The 17,560-nt window shown below is 38.0% G+C and overlaps 1 protein-coding gene across 4 annotated transcripts in view; it reads left to right on the top strand.

Moving 5' to 3' along the window:
- LOC146499717 (chemokine-like protein TAFA-5) overlaps nucleotides 1–17,560 on the top strand; it is a 181,121-nt gene that overhangs the window by 82,712 nt on the left and 80,849 nt on the right. Inside the window, exon 1 of one of the 4 annotated variants that reach the window (XR_014870393.1) lies at nucleotides 8,862–17,007. The exons of the other annotated variants lie outside the window; for them this stretch is intronic. The gene's annotated coding sequence lies outside the window, so the exon portion shown is untranslated. Of the gene's footprint in view, nucleotides 1–8,861; nucleotides 17,008–17,560 lie in introns of those variants that run through there. 4 annotated transcript variants of the gene reach the window in all.

Below are 17,560 nucleotides of genomic sequence, written 5' to 3'. Positions count from 1 at the left end.
TGTTCAGCTGAGGGAATTGTCTTTATTCGGCTCATCTGGTAGGGAGGTACGGTGGAGTGGAGAGGAGAGATAAATCTCACTGAATAACTTAGGTCGTGGCACAAATCACTCAGTTATTTTCTTTTACCTATTTTCAGTCTCTCTTTTGTGATTTTTACTTGATTGTACTCTCATTTTCATCTGCTGCTTTTTTCTTCTCAGCATCTCTCACTTGCCTTCCCTCTCTGTTCATCAACTTTCTCTCGTTTCCCTCCTCCTCTTACTCCCAGACATGGTGACATCCACCGAAAAGTGCAAATTGCAAACTTTGAGGGCTGAACGAAGTGAAAGCTGTAGGCTTATTTAACGGCTCCTGGCACTTATTGGCACCCTAATGTTGCACAGTGATAATTGGGTGAGCTGCTAATCAGGCACAACATATAGGGGGTTTCTTGGTACATGATGAAACAGTTGGAGACATCTGGCAACTGACATTTTCCCAACTTCCCCACTCCTCCCGCTCCCAGGTCTCTTTCTATGCCTGTGCATTTTAGAATGGCTTTTATTACTTGAAAGTCTTCACACTCTGAAACTACGGTCCATTGATTTCAGACAGATGTAGCCAAAACAGTCCATTTTCAAATCAGCAGCATCAGACTCTGACAGCTGCAGAGCTGTAGTTAATTATTTATTGAGCTAACACTAGTTTCATGTGCTGGTTGAAAATGCCATAATCTTCCAGTGTTTCACCAGGAAAACCTTTAAAATTGGCTTTTACATACAATTGCAACATTTATTGAATTGTCTTTTTCCCCCCATGGGTCAAATACTGCTGATCTACCACAACACCTTTTAGATACATGTTTTCCAGCATCTGTACCTGACACAGGGCAGCATGGTGGTATGGCCGGGGCCGTTCTGCATGGAGTTTGCATGTTTGCGTGAGTTCTCTCTGGACACTCAGGCTTCCTCTCACAGCCCAAAACATGCACATAATGGTGTTAGGTTAATTGGTGAATCTCAGTTGCCCTTACGTGTGAATGTGAGTGAATGGATGTCTATCTCTTTGTGTTATCCCTGCAGACTGGGTGTACCCCGCCTGTCGCTCTACGGTAGCCAGGATAGGCTCTCCAAACTCATAAAACAATATTTGATTGTAAAAGCATCAAATAGCATCAAAATAAATTTTAGGGGCAAGTGTAATTTGCAGTATGCAGTTTGGAAAATTATAATTCCCTAGACCTAAAAGAGTTTTTCTTTGTTCAAAAAAACCCAACTTGCAATAAAAAAGCAATAGTTCTGTATTTTGTATATATTCATGTTGTATTCTCTGTTCTGTTTAAGCCTATTTTAAAAAGTTTGTAGTGCAGTAAAAATCAGATAAGGGATAGTATGACAGATGTTAACTTTGATGACACAGACATTATGTAGGAGTAGGTGATGAATAACAAGTATTGATATGTAAATAGACATGAATATGGTGAGTTTATTATGTTACAGTATGTTTCTAAGTAACTGGGCAGCATTCTTCTCTTGACTATTTGTAGATATAACACATTTTGATTTTAAAAATTAAGAACAATTTATGAAAGTTTGACCCTAGGGATCCAAAATCACATGATATTTAGAATCCCCATATATCACTCCCTATATGCCTATATGTTGACGATACAAACAATGGCAGTAAGAAACATAGTTTTAAATAACTTCGTGTGGAATTATTATCACTTTGTCCTTTAGACCAGACTTCTGACCTTGAAGGACATGTCAGAGGTCAAATGTGAGATAATATTTAAATCCTCATACATTACCCTCTATATGTTGACAATACACACCCTACTTGCAAGAATCATAGTGTCCACATTATAAGGATTTCTGTCAATTTTCAACCAATAAATCATTAAGTTGACCTTGAAGATCTTGGTGGATGTTGTTAACATTTCCACAACTGCTCCAATAAAACTCTACTCCCTCCCATTCAAGATTAACACAGACAATAGAAAGTCTACTACTTTCACACTTACATTTAAAAAAAGTATTGTGTTTATTGCCTGTGAGTACAATGAATATTTGTGCTTGTATCTCCATGGATGGAGATGTAACGGTTTCCCTAAATACTGACAGCAAAAACGACTTGCACAAAAAACATTACCTGGAAATGCTTGTGTTAGTCATAAACGGAGTTGTAGAGCCGTTGTTTGTTTGTTTGTTTCACTCTAGGTAATACTCCGGCTGGTCAGCAGACATTCCAACATTTACACCTAAGGCTATATTTAAGCACGTAAATGCAGAAGACGCACCACTCTGCAAATACTTTGAAGTAGATTTCTCACTAATTTTCATTTTGAGTCTCCACACAGCTTCATTCAAACCATGTCAAAAACCCGTTCTGAAATTTTCATGCGGCAATCACCTTCAGCCTCACTTTCATTGCTTATTGATGCTGGAGCAGTTCACCTGAAAAGCAGCCAAAAGCCGGGACCCATCAGTGAGAGTGGAGGCTCTGATGGCTCTGTTTTCGTCTCCTTTATCCCAAGTTGTGCTTACAGTCTCGTTTTTTTTCCTCTCTGGGAGACAAAAATATTAACTTTCAGCCTGGTGCGGCGGCTGCCAACTTCCTGCAGCTAACAGCATATCCAGTCCATCACAGGGGCTACTTTGGATGAGTATCTTCTGGGTTCTCCGAGCCCAAACTTTACATTTTCTCCATCTGCTTTTTTATTTGTTTTGTTGATATTATTTTGTGGAGATTCCTCAGCAAGAAGCAATATATTGCCAGGTCTTTTCTTTGGTTTTGCAGGCTTGTTATTTTATTTTTTGTCTGTCTAAACATGAGGACACTGTTCCATTCCCCGTGTTGCACTATACTGTAGTGTTGTACTCCCTGGGGTCGTTTCCTTCCTTTTGTGAAAGAAGTACAGAGTTGCCTCTTCATATATTGACTCTCTGCTTTTAAATAATTAAAAATGCTCAAGAACAGTTATCCTCTCCCAATGCTTGCTTGGGTCACCATCTTCAGCAAACTGGATTTTCACATGCACCTCAAACAAGCTCTGGCACTACACTAGCTAATACAAAATATGGATTTATTTTATTGGATTTTTTTTGCTTTTAAGGGTTTGTGAACAATATTTTCCAAGGCCTGTTAAATCATTTTTTTCCTCCAAATTGTCAGTGCCTTCAACAATACTTGCAAATATGGATAAATGTGTTCATCACGTGGTAAAATAGCCTTTTCATGAAACCTGAAAAAATGCCAGTTGTTCCAATGTCGGAGATTTGGTATGCCAAAAAAAAAAAAAAGGAGGTAGAAACAAAACAAAAGAGCGCTCTGGCTGTTTTTTCACTGATAACTAGTCATTATAAATAGGGTTTGCGGATCTACCGACGTGACTTTTCTGTTTTCTCTGCTCACCCTGAAATATAGGAACAGAATTAATAAGAACTCACAAACAAGCCTTTTTTTTTACAAGTCCTGTTTTCTGCAGCTTTTACTTCCTTGTTCAGTTTAATGCTGACTGCGATCGCAACACACGCCTACCTTGCTCATAACCCCCCCAACACACACCGTAAAAATGATGAGGACACGGGAGTACTGGCTTACTGTTACAGATAACTGTAACTAAGCTCATTCAGTATGGTTACACCACTTATTAAACACAGTCTGTTGTGTTCCCTATTGGGCAATAAAATAAAATGCATGGTGCTCCAGGTATTATGTGTTAGTTCACATGCACTAACACCTGGAAGGTAAACTCTCATTATTACACTAGGGACTCCGCAACAGTTTGGTATCTATATATATATTCTGATTAACTTACAAACTGAAAATGGAGGGCAAACACAGTCAGACTACCAAAAGGTGGATGAAAAAAGAGAAACAGTCGATCAGAGATGGGGACACACAAAGATGGACATACCAGAAGACAGATGGGACTGAGAGAGGGCTGGCAGATGTGGCAGTGTGTATGTGTTTGTTTGTGCGCGTTGGTGTCTTTATGCTCCAGCTGAGCCTCAGCAGAGCGGCAACACAGAGGCCAACTTAAATGGGGAGTAGAGATTAAAGGCAGTGCTGAGGCCTGCAGCCTCTGTATTCAATCACCGCTCTCCCCAACATCCCAGCCTGCATGCTGATCGAGCCGAAGTGAAAGGAGCCATGCACCCTGCCACTCCCATACACCAGTGCCCAGACTGCACACTCCTGCCGTCATGAAATGCGACTTTAACTTTACAATTAACATCAATACCATCACACTATATAAAACAGATTTGATTATTACACTACCATTATTTCATTTTTAGGTTGTCTCGGTGTGCTGTGAAATATATTACATGATTAATCATCTTTACATCTTCAATGTAACTGAAAGAAGATAAAACGTTGTGGAAAGAATTGTGCTTAATATTTAAGCAGCCTATAAAGCCTCAGAGAATTGAGATAACTGAGCTGAATACTGTAGTTCAGGTGGGGGGTTAGGAATGGATGGGATCCATAGGAGCGAATGTGGATGTGTGACCAGCCTGTTTCACTTTTCACGTAACAAACTCCAAGTTCATTTATATTTATGTGTCTTTGTCGAGGTTGCTTCTGCTTTAGATTCCCCTGTAGGAAGGGAGTTATTTATAGCTGAGTGTCACCTGTTGATCGCCAGCGCAGTGTGCAGTAGATGGATGATTCATGTGAGATTAAACATTTTTGTTCGGAAACTTCTACTTCCCTGGAAACATAAGTCACTTTGATTTTATTCTTTTTTCAAACAATGAAGTTTAACTTTGAGTTTTGACATAATGTAACAACAAGGAGGTGACCTTGGGCTGATAATATATAAAATTACATTCTTTTCACTTGATATAACATAATTATTAGATTATGTTATATTATTTGTTGGTAAAATGGTGATTCCACTTTTAAAGCTTTAAATGTGGTGGTATGTGTGATTGAAGATTAAACTGCAATATCCAGTAGGGTTATTGCAATACTAGAATTTTAAACTTGATACCTATACACAGGACATATATGATACTCGATATCATTTTCAAAACCACAGAATGAAAAAGAAAGCAAAATAAAGATGTGCGTTAAAAAAAAGTAGGTAGTTGGTACAAGTGTATTGAGCTATTTCAGTGTTTATTTCCTGTATTTCTGGTGACTTGGTACTTTGTGTTCAGTGCTGATCAAATAAGAGTTGTATGGTAGGCTGCTTCAGTCCGAGACATAAGTAATCATGTTATCCTGTTAAATTAACATTAGCCATCTTATGGATTTGCAGAATTGGTAAAACTTGCTGGCTAGCTTCAACATTAACCAACGTTACCATGTGCATCGGCCAGGTTAATACATGTTTAAATAATTGTTTAAAAGTTTAGTTTAGTTTAGTCAGTTTTTAAGTCATTTTACCAAGTTCATTGTGCTACTATTGTGTATTCAGCTACTAGTGAGTGGAGGGCCTGTGTGCCTGCCCTTCAAATGAGTAGCTAATCCAATATTAATTTTTAATATTAATTAGTATCCAAGCACCAATATTTGCAGGAGGATGGGCCTATGTCCCTTTTCCGGGCTGTGTCGGGCTGGGCCTGGGTCCAGGGCGAGGCACTGGTAACCCTATCCTGGGCAGGGTGAACTGTTCCCTTGATGTTCTACTCATAGGGGTCTTCTGAATCACTCTGGTCCCTCACCCAGGACCAATTTACCATGGGAGACCCTACCAGGGGGCAGAAGACCCCGGACAATATAGCCCCTGGGATCCCTGGGACACACAAACCCCTACCACCACGATAAGGTAGCGATTCGCTGAGGGGAAAACGGTCGATCTACATCCCTGCCCTCACCTATGGTCACAAGCTGTGGGTAGTGACTGAAAGAACGAGACCGCGGATACAAGCGGCAAAAATTAGCTTCCTCCGAAGGGTGGCTGGCCTCTCCCTTAGAGATAGGGGGAGAAGTTCAGCCAGAGTACATCAAAGGTGCAGGCATGTCCCACTGGCAGAAGGCCCTGGTGCAGACCCAGGACATGCAGGAGAGATTATACCTCTAGGCTGGCCTGAGAACGCCAGGCAAGCTGGAGGAGGTGGCTGAGGTGAGGGAGGTCTGGGCTTCTCTGCTGAGACTGGATAAGGAAAGATGGATGTTATGAATATTTCTGAGACCTAATTAGTACATATTTTGCCTATGTCCAAGTAGGGAGCATAAGACAAGTATCACTGCATTCACAGAATTTTAGTATCAAAAGCTGCCATAAGTATTGGTTCTAGTGAGATCCATAATATCAGCATGTAGTGCTGCACATATTTAATTTCTAACTCTCAACTGTCTTTTTAGCATGTAGTGTAATACACCAATAGCAAAAGTGTTTATAGTTATATTATGACTATTAAAGTTAAGTTCAAGCATTATTTAGTTATGGCACGTTTAAGTGTTTTCCATATATATAGCCCAAGACAGAAACGCAAGCACATAAATGCCAAAAATTCCTGACTTCACACATTTTCTTTCCTTCGCAGACAGTAACAGATTATGCCAAGAAGTCCTTCACATTATTATAGCCTGACTGTGTTCACATAATTATAAGGGCTACTTGAAATAATTGTGCTTCCATTTTTGTAGACACTTAATGGCTGTGACAATCACTGAGAAGCCCTCGTAATGGCTTTGCGAGATCACAAAATATAACATTGTCTAAGATTATCAAGAGCAGCAGACATTAGCTCACCTTGTGTTGCGTTTTAATCCACAACAAATAGAGTTTTTGTCTGAATTGGAGACATAAAGGGGCAAATACAAACACCTCCAGTTGACTAATCATACTTTCTGTTCTGCAGTTACATTTTTGAGTTGCATCACAGCACTGGAAGCACTTCCAGCAGCACTGCAAAGACTTTGTGGCACCCCGATGCAGAAACATGAATCCATTACTTTTTCGTATTTTGTGACTGTGACTCAGAAGGTTAGTTTTTGTTTTCTCCTTTCACTGTAGGTCCACATTCTTCTTCACATCACGTTCAAAAATGTGTCGGCGCTTTGTACGGAATTCAGAACATCTGCACGAGTGCACCTTTTTGAAGTTCGGATAAAGAGTTTTTCAAAAAAGGGTTTTTGTTCAACTGATATTTTGTTGGGGAAGACAGGTTATAAATCGTGAATGTCCCACGCCCTAGCGAGAGCCTCTGTCCATGTCAGTGAGAGAATATAAATAAGGGGGCTAGAGAACATTTTTTATGTTGGAAAATAAAGTGCAGTAACAAAGACGACCCAGTAATATGACAACTGTAGTCCATGGAATCCATGCATGTGCAAAATGTATATAAGCTCTTACCAAACACACTTAGTTATAGATACTCTATTAAAGAATACATTCCAGATCTAATCAGGAGACATTAGATGCTTCCCCTCGGGGAACAGAACGACAGAAATGATTGGACTTTGACATGTTCTGGGTCTATAGTCTGCTAAACCATAGCAAGATTTAAGGGATTTCACCTGAACATCATTGCCCTGTTGTGACGTATCCTCAGGGCGAGAAAAAAATGTGCTTTACTGCTTTAGTGAAGTAGCAGCATGTGTGTAAGCACATGAACTTTCCGGCGATATCGAGGCTTACAGTGTCTATTTGTTTTACTTTTTTTCCCACGCCATTTTAATTGATGGTCATTCATTGTTTCGCACCAACAACCTGTTATTAAGCAGAGTTCATTATTCTTAAACACTAACGCTGGGGAAAAGAGGGCGCCTCTAGGGAAACACCATTCTTTATGGGCTTTACACAAGGTCACAGTAGGAAAAGAGGGTCCCTGATTCATTATGTAGTTAATAGAAGAAAAGCATTTCATTTGTATCTTACTGCACTTGGACTGGGACCTCAGTAAGATTGTGAAATGTCTGATTTTTTTCTAGCAATAAACTGATTTATCACATCTTTGTTTTGTAAAAATAATAAAGTACCACTTTTTGCTGAATTTAGAAAATTTGTTAAAAGGGGTAAAAAAACAAACAAACAAACAAAATAAACAAAACTGTCATCAAGACTTCTACTTTATTATCTGAGTGTACTTCTATCTCCACATAAACCATAAAACCAAGGTAGCATTTTTACATTGACACACTCCGGAGGCCATTTTGGAAAAGCTCTGATTACTGCGTGGAAGAAGGTCATGGAGCGAGACAGTTACAATGTCGTGGAAAGAGAGTGGAAATAGTGGTAGATTTAAGCGGTTTTTCTACTAAATTCTACTCAAATGTCTGACTTTTAATAATTTGTAATGTTATGAAAGGGTGTATTTGAACCCAAATATGATGGAGGCGAGCCTCGTTTGCCATAATGAGTAATCAAATTTTAAACAGCATTAAATTACAATATATAGACAAATGTTATGTACTTACCATTATGCACTGTTCCCTTTAAATGTATTACTGTATATGTTGTTACATATACAGTATATGTTACATGCATGGTCTAGGTAGCAACTGGAGCAAATACAAATCCTGTGTCCATTATTTGGACACCGTTTTTGGTTTTAGTAAAGACAGCATCAAACAGAAAGACAAAAACGGACAACAAACAACTGTATGATTAATAGTTTCACTAACTGAAATCAATACTACTAAGCTGTTAAAAAGCTTTGAGCCCAATCATATTACCAATAAATAAATAAATAGAAAATTCCAGCTTTAGTATTTTAGCATACTGTACCTAGTGAACCCTGAGTGCAAGAAAGATATATGTGTGTATTGGGTGGGAATCACCATACATCCCACGACACGATATTATCACAATACTTAACGCACGATATGATATTATTGCAATTTTTTAAAAATATTTTGTGATATTCAGATTCTGTATATAAAGGTAAACTTTATCAATATTCATTTTATCTAATATCAAAGTCTCACACTCAGTCGTTCTCTCATTTCAGTTTTATTGTTGACAAACTGAATGGTTTGTATTACAGTCTAGTCCAACTTAACTGAAGCAACCATCTGGTACAATTATAGCTATTCTGAACTATGCAGTTTATGAAAACTATGCAGCCCATTCAGCAACTGAAGATTTTGAAAGTAAATTAAAACAAAATGTAATTTTACATTAAATAAAAAAGTTTTAAACTTAATTAAAATAAAACATGTCTTAAATTAAAATAAGTAAACTGTCATGTTTATTGCTGCCAAAAAAAGTTAAACACATTTGGACAGTGAAGGAATGTCAGGATTCTTGCTCTGAAAAAGGATCAACATGCTCTGAAGTCAGAGCACAAAAACCTTTTTTGTAACAAAATATCGATTTCTGCTGTCCCTGTATCGATACATTATTAGCAAACAAAATATCACGATACTACACAGTATCGATTTTTTCTCCCACCCCTAGTGTGTATGTGTGATAATAATACACATGCACTGAAATCAAGGGAAAATGTCCATGTGGATGTGATTTTGATTTTAGATGCCTTTATAGCCCTACTGTAAAGGCAAACTTCATGGCTAGAACCTTGAGTTTTATACACCAGTGACAGGGTGGGACTGAAAACACCTGAATTGAAAGATTAAGACTTGTGGCCCTGCCTATTTACAGTACTTTAGTCCATAAAATATAGTCAGAATTAAACTAGTTGTATTTTTTAGTTTGTATTTTCATAACAAACCTTTTTGTTCTTTTCCTTTTCAGTACACATTCGCCTCTTCCTAAAAGCTCAAAGTCATTCGCTGTTTGGTGAAGCTAGAGACAAGATGAGAGAAAGAGAGCCTTTGATCGACAAGATATTAAAAAAAAAGGCATTTAAAAGAAATAACATGTAAGGTTTACTTAGGTGAGCTAATTCAAGGGATATCATTAGCTTCCAATGTCTTCTGGTTGCTCAGGGTAGCTGGTGCTACTGTTAGTTTTCTTGAACAAAGTGAGAAATCATTTCATTCCATTGTGCGGGTCTAAAACTCATGTCCCCACAAGCCACAGTTGCTTTTTTTTTTGTTAAATTTAAATTATACAGACCCAATTCCAAAACAGTTGGAACTTTGTCCATCCACCACTTTTTTTCTGCTTATCCAATTCAGGATCACCCTTTGAGAAGCAGTTTCCAGGCTCTCACAGAAACTATTCAGACTCATGGGCAATTCAGAGTCACAAATTAACCTAACTCCTGTATCTGCATGTCTTTGAACTGTGAGAAAAACAAGTGAGAGTTCCTCAGAGAGAACCCACATAGACACAGGCAGAACATGTAAACACAACACAGCCAGATTGTGGATTTGAGCCCACACCCTTTGTGTGGAAACATTGTGTAAAACTTAAATGAAAAGAATGCAGTGGTTTGCAAATCTTCTTGTACTGGGTTGTTTTAATATATGCGGCAGATGTTATAGCTTTTTTTTTTTGAGAGAAACATTTTTTGTGTTGCTTATTTTTAATATTTCTTTTATGTGAATATCGAAAAGCATGACAAATGTATGGCTTTTTTCTTTTTTAAGAGAAATGGGTCACAACTTCTAATCAGCCACCCTATGCAGGAGAGAGGCAGCTCTGATGTGACATCTGTGTGACACATTCCCAGTGTAAATGTTAACTGTTAATATTTACCTAGTATAATGCTGACCATGTTTGCCATTTCACTTTTGTAAATTAATATACTAACTTGTGCTGATTAGCACATGGGTCATCACCGAGAGACTGACTGGAATTAAAAGCAGCTCTTTTTATGCTTATTATCTTGTGCTTGAAATTTTAGACATTGAGAACTAGGAGCAGAAAATTGATCTTCATGAGATTTGCGCAGAGCAGAGGCTCGACTTACTTAAGTTTTAGTTATGGTTGCACGGCAACATTCAGTTAAGTATGTCTGAGTGCACATACTGTATGTAAGAAAGAGAGAGAGGACGATAGAAGTCTGTCTCATGGTTTTATCCTTGGCAATAGTTTGTTTGCTGCAATGTCTGCTTATATTCTTTCATGCATAATTGTATGTTTTAGTGTGTGTGTTTGTGCCTCGATGCGACTGCTTCTTTGCTTGAACATTTTAGGGGGAAAACGCAGCAAAGAAAAATTAAATCTCTTCCACTTCCTCAAAGCAAGTGAAGCACTCATACAAGCTTGCTTCACCCAAAATAGATCGGCCAAGCTACAGTTCTTTTTCTCCCTAACTCTCTCTCTGCATGATGAAGAAGCGCTCCGATGAGAATTGTCTCCAGAACTTTCTCTGACTCATGGCAGCATAGGCGAGGTATTAATAATTCCAAGGCTAACTTTTTATGAGTTTTTGGTCACTCTAGTCTAATGTGTGTGTGTGTGTGTGTTTTTTTTCAACCAGTTAGATTTTTCTGAGTTTATTTTAATTAAATATCCAGAGCAAGTCAAAAAGTAATTCACAATATCAGCTGCCCTTAGGAAAAAGTAAAAAGAAACTAGGAGATTAGTTTAGATTAGTTTAACCGGAGATGGAGCAACCTAACAAGATTTGTTTTTATAAAAGATAATGAAATCTACCTTCCAACAATTATATTCTATTAATCAAATAAAATAATAGTAAGTGTATCTCTGTTTTTATTAAAGTTAATAGACTACTATGCTATTATGCTCCACACCAATCAGAAACTATGGTTTACAGTATTGTTTTTAGAACTGATAACAGGTAATAATTTAGAATAGATGATTTAGATTCTAAAGACAGTGGATTGTTTTTAGAGGAAATACAGCATGTGTCATGCTGGTTAGTAAGGTGGAAGTTGCTGGACGATTTTGGAGAGGATCAGGCTGTATGCCTTGATCCTGTATGTTTGTTGAGCCAAGCTAACTAGCTTAGCTAAACATGTTAGCTGAGCAGATGTGTTATGTTAAGCTTGCTAAGCTAAAACCCTTTCACTTAAAACATAAAATGATTGTTGTTTTTTTTTGTTGTTTTTTTTAAAATATGTCTCTCATTCTGACACTCCATCAGCTTTCTGCTCTTTTACCTGAAGCTGTAATATCGTCTGCTCTGCTCTCCTTCCCATCACACCACATGCTGTTCCGCTGGCTCTTCCAGCCTTGATTAGGCTCGTTAAAAGGATTTGTTTAAAAGCTAGCCCATCAGGCTTTAGGGTAGAATGATGACACCAAGGTTCTACTAATGCTACATTTGGCTAAAACAGCAGTATAGACTTGCAACGTTGTCGCTGGACTCTTTTCTCTCGATCCAAACAGCTGTAGTGATATAGTATTTTAGCCTGGCAATGTTTCACACTCACACTGTGACTAGCTCCAACTAGCTTAAATGACGAGTATGTGAAAAATAAATTTTCGTTTAAACATGACATGCATCGCATATCTGCGTGTTAGCACTGTTGTAATTGCTTCACAGCTGCACAATATACACAAGTGACTTGGCTCCTCGGAGACACAATTACAACAATGTTTGCTTAATACACAAATCAATACTACATGTATATATTTCAGCATTTAAGGTTCTTCCCCTTACACAGCATAATTTTAGCCATGCTAGTGAGATCACAGGGCTCCACAGATGCTGATGGTAGTCGCTTGGTTGGTTCAAATGACAGCAAATGTGTGGCGACTCTAAAGAACTACAAAGCTCCTGTTATCTCCTCCTAATACAGTTTTCAAGACTATTGCTTTGCCACTAAATGTGTCCAATACCATCGTCCCAATGATTGTCTTTGAAGTTTAAATGTGACTAAATATTTTTAAGGATAAGCTTTACATATTTTGTGCATTGAAAAGCAGGCTTCCAATTATATCTATCTGTTCCTGTATCCTGTTAATATAGTACAATCACAAGCCTACCTTCCAGTCAATCAGCACTTAAAATGAGATCAAATTATTCTGGTTCCTAAGCTAATTATACCTCTATAAACAGATATTTGGATATAAATATGCAAAATCTGTAGACTAATATTTTTGTGCTGTAAGGCACTTCATGATATTTATCTTGAAAGGTGCTATATATGATTTACAATCAGTTGATGAATACCTGATGCAGCATGTTATTTGAGGCAGCATGTATTAGTTTGCTTTAAAAAAAAATCCCAATAATAATAATAGTAATAATAATGATTAAAAAAAATGCTAATTGTGTTTGCGTTAGTAATTGATGGGACCATCTTTTCTCACATGCCACTGTGAGCAGTTAAGGTTTTATCCCCATGTACATCCCATTTATAATTTGTTTGGTGCACAGCCATTGTTAAATGGCTGAATTTCATTTACTACTTCAAATGTGTGCCGTGGTGTTCATTTACCATCCAGAGACATTTTGCAACTATTTTTTGCATGGGAGGACTCATCTTTCTTATGTATGCTGCCATGAGTATTACTGGAAAATGAGGGCTAATTAAAAGCTCATTCGGTTAGACCGCACTTCAGTATCTCAGTAAATGTCATGTCAGAATGTGTTTTTGTGCTGCATTTACAAGGACACTCAAAAATGGTTCAGTAATAGCAGCTTCTTGTTTAGCACAGTATGCAATCTCAGCATGAGTCTAACACACTTTAGATTTTCAAAGGACCAAGAAAAAAGAAGAAGAAGCAACCAAACTATACCAACCGTTCATAGCAAGCCTTAACCACACATTTATAAATATCTTAAACATTCAGATCAGCAGATTCTTAGAAGTAGCTTTTTCTTGCGTTTGGATCTCTTGAGCAGCAAAATGAGACAAAAAATAATATATTTTTTTAAAAATGAATGAAAAAGCACCTTCTGAAAAAGACGCAAAGCAAAAGATGCAAGGAACGGGGGTCGAGTCAAGTCTTCCTGCAATGCCATGCTGGACATTTGTCAAATAGCCCTGTATGGCTGTGCAATTTTAATGTGCTGAATAGCGGGAGAAGGAATAATAAGACACAGGAGCATGTCAATAACATTACGTTGCATTAAGTCATACGCTGTGCCACATGAATCCATCTTCTGCCACAGTCAGAGCCTTCATTTCACTCTAGGGTGGCCACACATACATTTTAATCAGGCATTTGGCTGGCCAAGCTGACAACTGCTCAACAACAGGAGCCGATAAGGGTGATGATGAATCATAGCACTACTAGCACAAGCTTTGGGCTTCTTTCTAAGGATTCCTTCCAGTTTCTGATTTTTTTTCTCTCCACTGTTTATGTGGCTATCCCCAAAAAGGGGATTACAGCTTCCTCTCGTCACGGTCCATTTTCTTCATGGGATGATTGTGAAAAGACTGCATTAGTGCATGTAATAAATTGTAAATGAACAATGATATTTCATATTAATTCTGAGAAATACAGAGTTTGTGTTGTGGACCAAATGTGCAGTTATGCTGTGGCGAGACAGCCTCATCGCAGCTGTGTATCCTCTAACATTTCAACTTTCTCTGCAGATCCCCCAGGACCAGTGGGAGCAGGGTTACTTTGTTGTGTTGGGGAGATTTGGTTAGGTTCATTTTTTTTTATTCTTTGTTTGTTTAGCTTTGCTGTGTTTCACAGTGGCAGAGTCTGTCCTATCCTTGGCACTGTGTTCTGGAGGCAGAGCCACAGGGACGCTTGGAGCAATTTGTTTTAGAAAAGAAGCAATGAAGTCAACTCCCACGTTATTGGGAGATAGAGACCAGCTTGTCTTCAAGTTCTCTTACATATTATCTGGAAAAACTGAAACACCTTGAACACTTGCATTCTGCATACTTCTCTAAAGACTTCTGTGAGATTCCCCCCAACTATCAAACAAATATCTTTCTGTCTGTAAAACTGTCTGCAGAAACAAATTCCTCAGGATGGCAACCCAGATACATTTTTAGTATTAACTTTTTATTATCATTTTTAGTAGCATATTAAGGAGGCTTGCGGAAATTTGATTTAGAATTTATTGCAAGAATTCGAAAGATGGACCATATTTTTACATTTTATTACTGGTTTAGTTCTGCTGCTCATTCCTGTGCAATATCCCATCTGCCCTCCCGTCATATTTCTTTTCAAGATTTTCTTATTTAATCACTAGTGTACATATATTTATATTTATAGATACATATATATTTAGTCATCTTTTCTCTTTTACCATGTCTCTCTAATATTTTGCTCCTTACTATTTTTCTATTTTATTTTATTTTATTATATTTTCTCCTACTGTATCATGCTGCTGAGTGACTGCTGCTCGTCAAACACATTTCATTGCAATGTTGACCCTGTGCTAACTTGCATATGACAAATAAAACTGAAACTGAAACTGAACTGAAACTAGTTATGGACTGCTGTGAAATCTGAGGAAGATATTTGTTATTATTAAGGATTAATTACTTACTGTGGACATACCTGTGGAGCTGTGTTTCTGGTGTTAGTGCTAACTGGTTAACATCTAATATGATGAACGAAGAAGGTGAATATCATACCTGACCAACATCAAACTGCTTTCTAAGCATGTTAGCGTGTGTATAATGGCTTTTAACTCTTCTCATTAAAGTCTTGCGTCAGCTGGCATGGATGAATTATCTTAACATTGACCAAACTCCATGAAACACATTTGTTACACTTCAATTTAAAAGTGAAATTATTTTTGAGTTTTAGAGCCATAAAACGTGTTCAAACGTGCACAGAAATTCAACCCGTTGAATAATTTGACAATTTCAATTCAAGGCCTCAGTCACACAAGCCTAGATACTCATCAACTACTCCCTGGAAAAATGTGTATTTTCCAGTCAGTTGGTGAATGTTTGCTTGTCACATAAAAGGTACTGCGCACAAAAACATCCTTGTGATTGCTTTGGTCGCAAGCAGATTGCCGGGGTGCCTATTGTTGCATTGAAAATGGCAACTTGTCTACATAGATTTGTTAACTAACCAGTGAGCTGTAATGAAACTTGAACAAACTGCAACACAATTTGATAATGGAAACCATTAATCTTCAAAGTAAAGGTTGTGCCTTACGTTGAAACCAAAATGTTTTAGAAGGTGAGCAGTGTGTGTTTCTGATTTGTGCTGGACTGTTAGCGGTTCGTAGTCGGCAAGAGTTTGGAGACAAGCCTGCGTCTTCCATACAAGCTAAGGCTGACCATGACAAACTGCTAGCAACCAAAACAATTGCAAGGTTTTCAGCACAATTAGCAACTTCAACTGGCTCGTTTTGGCCAATGTCACCTAGCAACAGCAAAGAATTTTAGATTTGGGGGATACACATTTTTTTCTTAGCAACCAGTGGTTACCTTGGAGTTACTGACTGGTCTTTAATCCATGTGTGATTGGGACTTACATATGAATGTGTCAGATCTAAGTTGTAACTTAGACTTTAACCCCTTTAAATTTATGCTGCAAGCTTCTATGCAACCTGAAATGCACCTCCTGAGAAATGTAACTTTACGTCGGGTCGACGCATACCACAACAAATTAAATGGTGTGGAAAGTTGCACTGTCGGAATAAAAAGAGCTTGCAGTTAGTATGTAAGTTAGTTTGCCGCAGTCTAAGTGGGAAGTCTAAATCAAGCTTTAGTCATCAGTTTTAGCAACCTCCAGCAAACACTTGAAGTCCTTGAAGCTGCTCAAGGACTACTCATTTTATCCTAGCGACCAGTGGTTGCCAAGCAATTCCTGACCAGTTTATAGGCCTGTTTCAAAGTTTTAAAGGTACATAGTCCAACAGTTAAGATCAGTGTCAGCAGCTCAAAATTTAAATTTAAATAAAACATGAAATATTTTTCTCTGTCCTATTTAGCTTCATAATGTGAGTAAGGAACTGTTTCGTTTTAACCTCAGTTTAAAATTAGAAGATTCATCGTCATACCAAGAAGTAGTATACTTTACACGGCAAGACAACAACATAAAACAGATATTAATTCAGTTTCCTGACAGCTACAGCTGTGGCGGCAAGAGCAAGGCCCCTGTTTGACGAAACATAGTCAATTAATGAGCTCCGTCGACTCAAAATAGACGAACAACAGAGAATCGCAGCGTCGAATCAGCCACAGTCTCTGAACTTGTTGACTTCGCACGTGGTAACTCGGTGGCACAGTGATTCACAAGATTGCATAAGACAGATCTAAACAGTCTGTCCAGCGTCTTGCGATGGAAGAGTTCCAAAAGAGGAAGCAGGAAGAAGGCAGTGAGTAGGATTAAGATGCGCATAGATGCAAATACACATACAGCAGTTCAGACATCATTATCCGACATCAGGCATTAAAGATAGAATAGATGCAAGAGGTATGTTAAGTAAGAAGGCATGAAAGAGAAGAAGAGCAAGTGTGTGTGTGTGTGTTTCGATGGGGAAGGGGCGCTTCATCTCACTGCAAAACATTTCAGACAGTGAATTTTGTTGGCATGCCTTTCTGAGCAAAGGCATCTTGTGTTAATTTATCTTTCTGCACTTCCCTAATCACGTCTCCTGTCTTCTTCGTAGAGTTGTATTTATAGATATAAATTGTATACCAATAACGCCTGGTAACTGGCTGCAAACACAAACAGACACACAGATAATATAGGTGGACATGGGTAATGATGGGTGCTGTTCTTAATTACGTCGATAAAGTAGTTGAAATAATTGGCCACTTTGATCTGGTACTTAATTTGACATTTATCGGAGTACAGTACTTTTACTTTGACCCTATATTTGACATACAAGTGAACCATCAAATGCATCTGCCTGGGCAAATACCAAA

Source organism: Neolamprologus multifasciatus, chromosome 17 (genome assembly GCF_963576455.1).
Source record: "Neolamprologus multifasciatus chromosome 17, fNeoMul1.2, whole genome shotgun sequence".
NCBI classification, from domain to species: Eukaryota; Metazoa; Chordata; class Actinopteri; order Cichliformes; family Cichlidae; genus Neolamprologus; species Neolamprologus multifasciatus.
The sequence above is the reverse complement of the archived record's forward strand: the minus strand, read 5'-3'. Positions and strand labels throughout refer to the sequence as shown.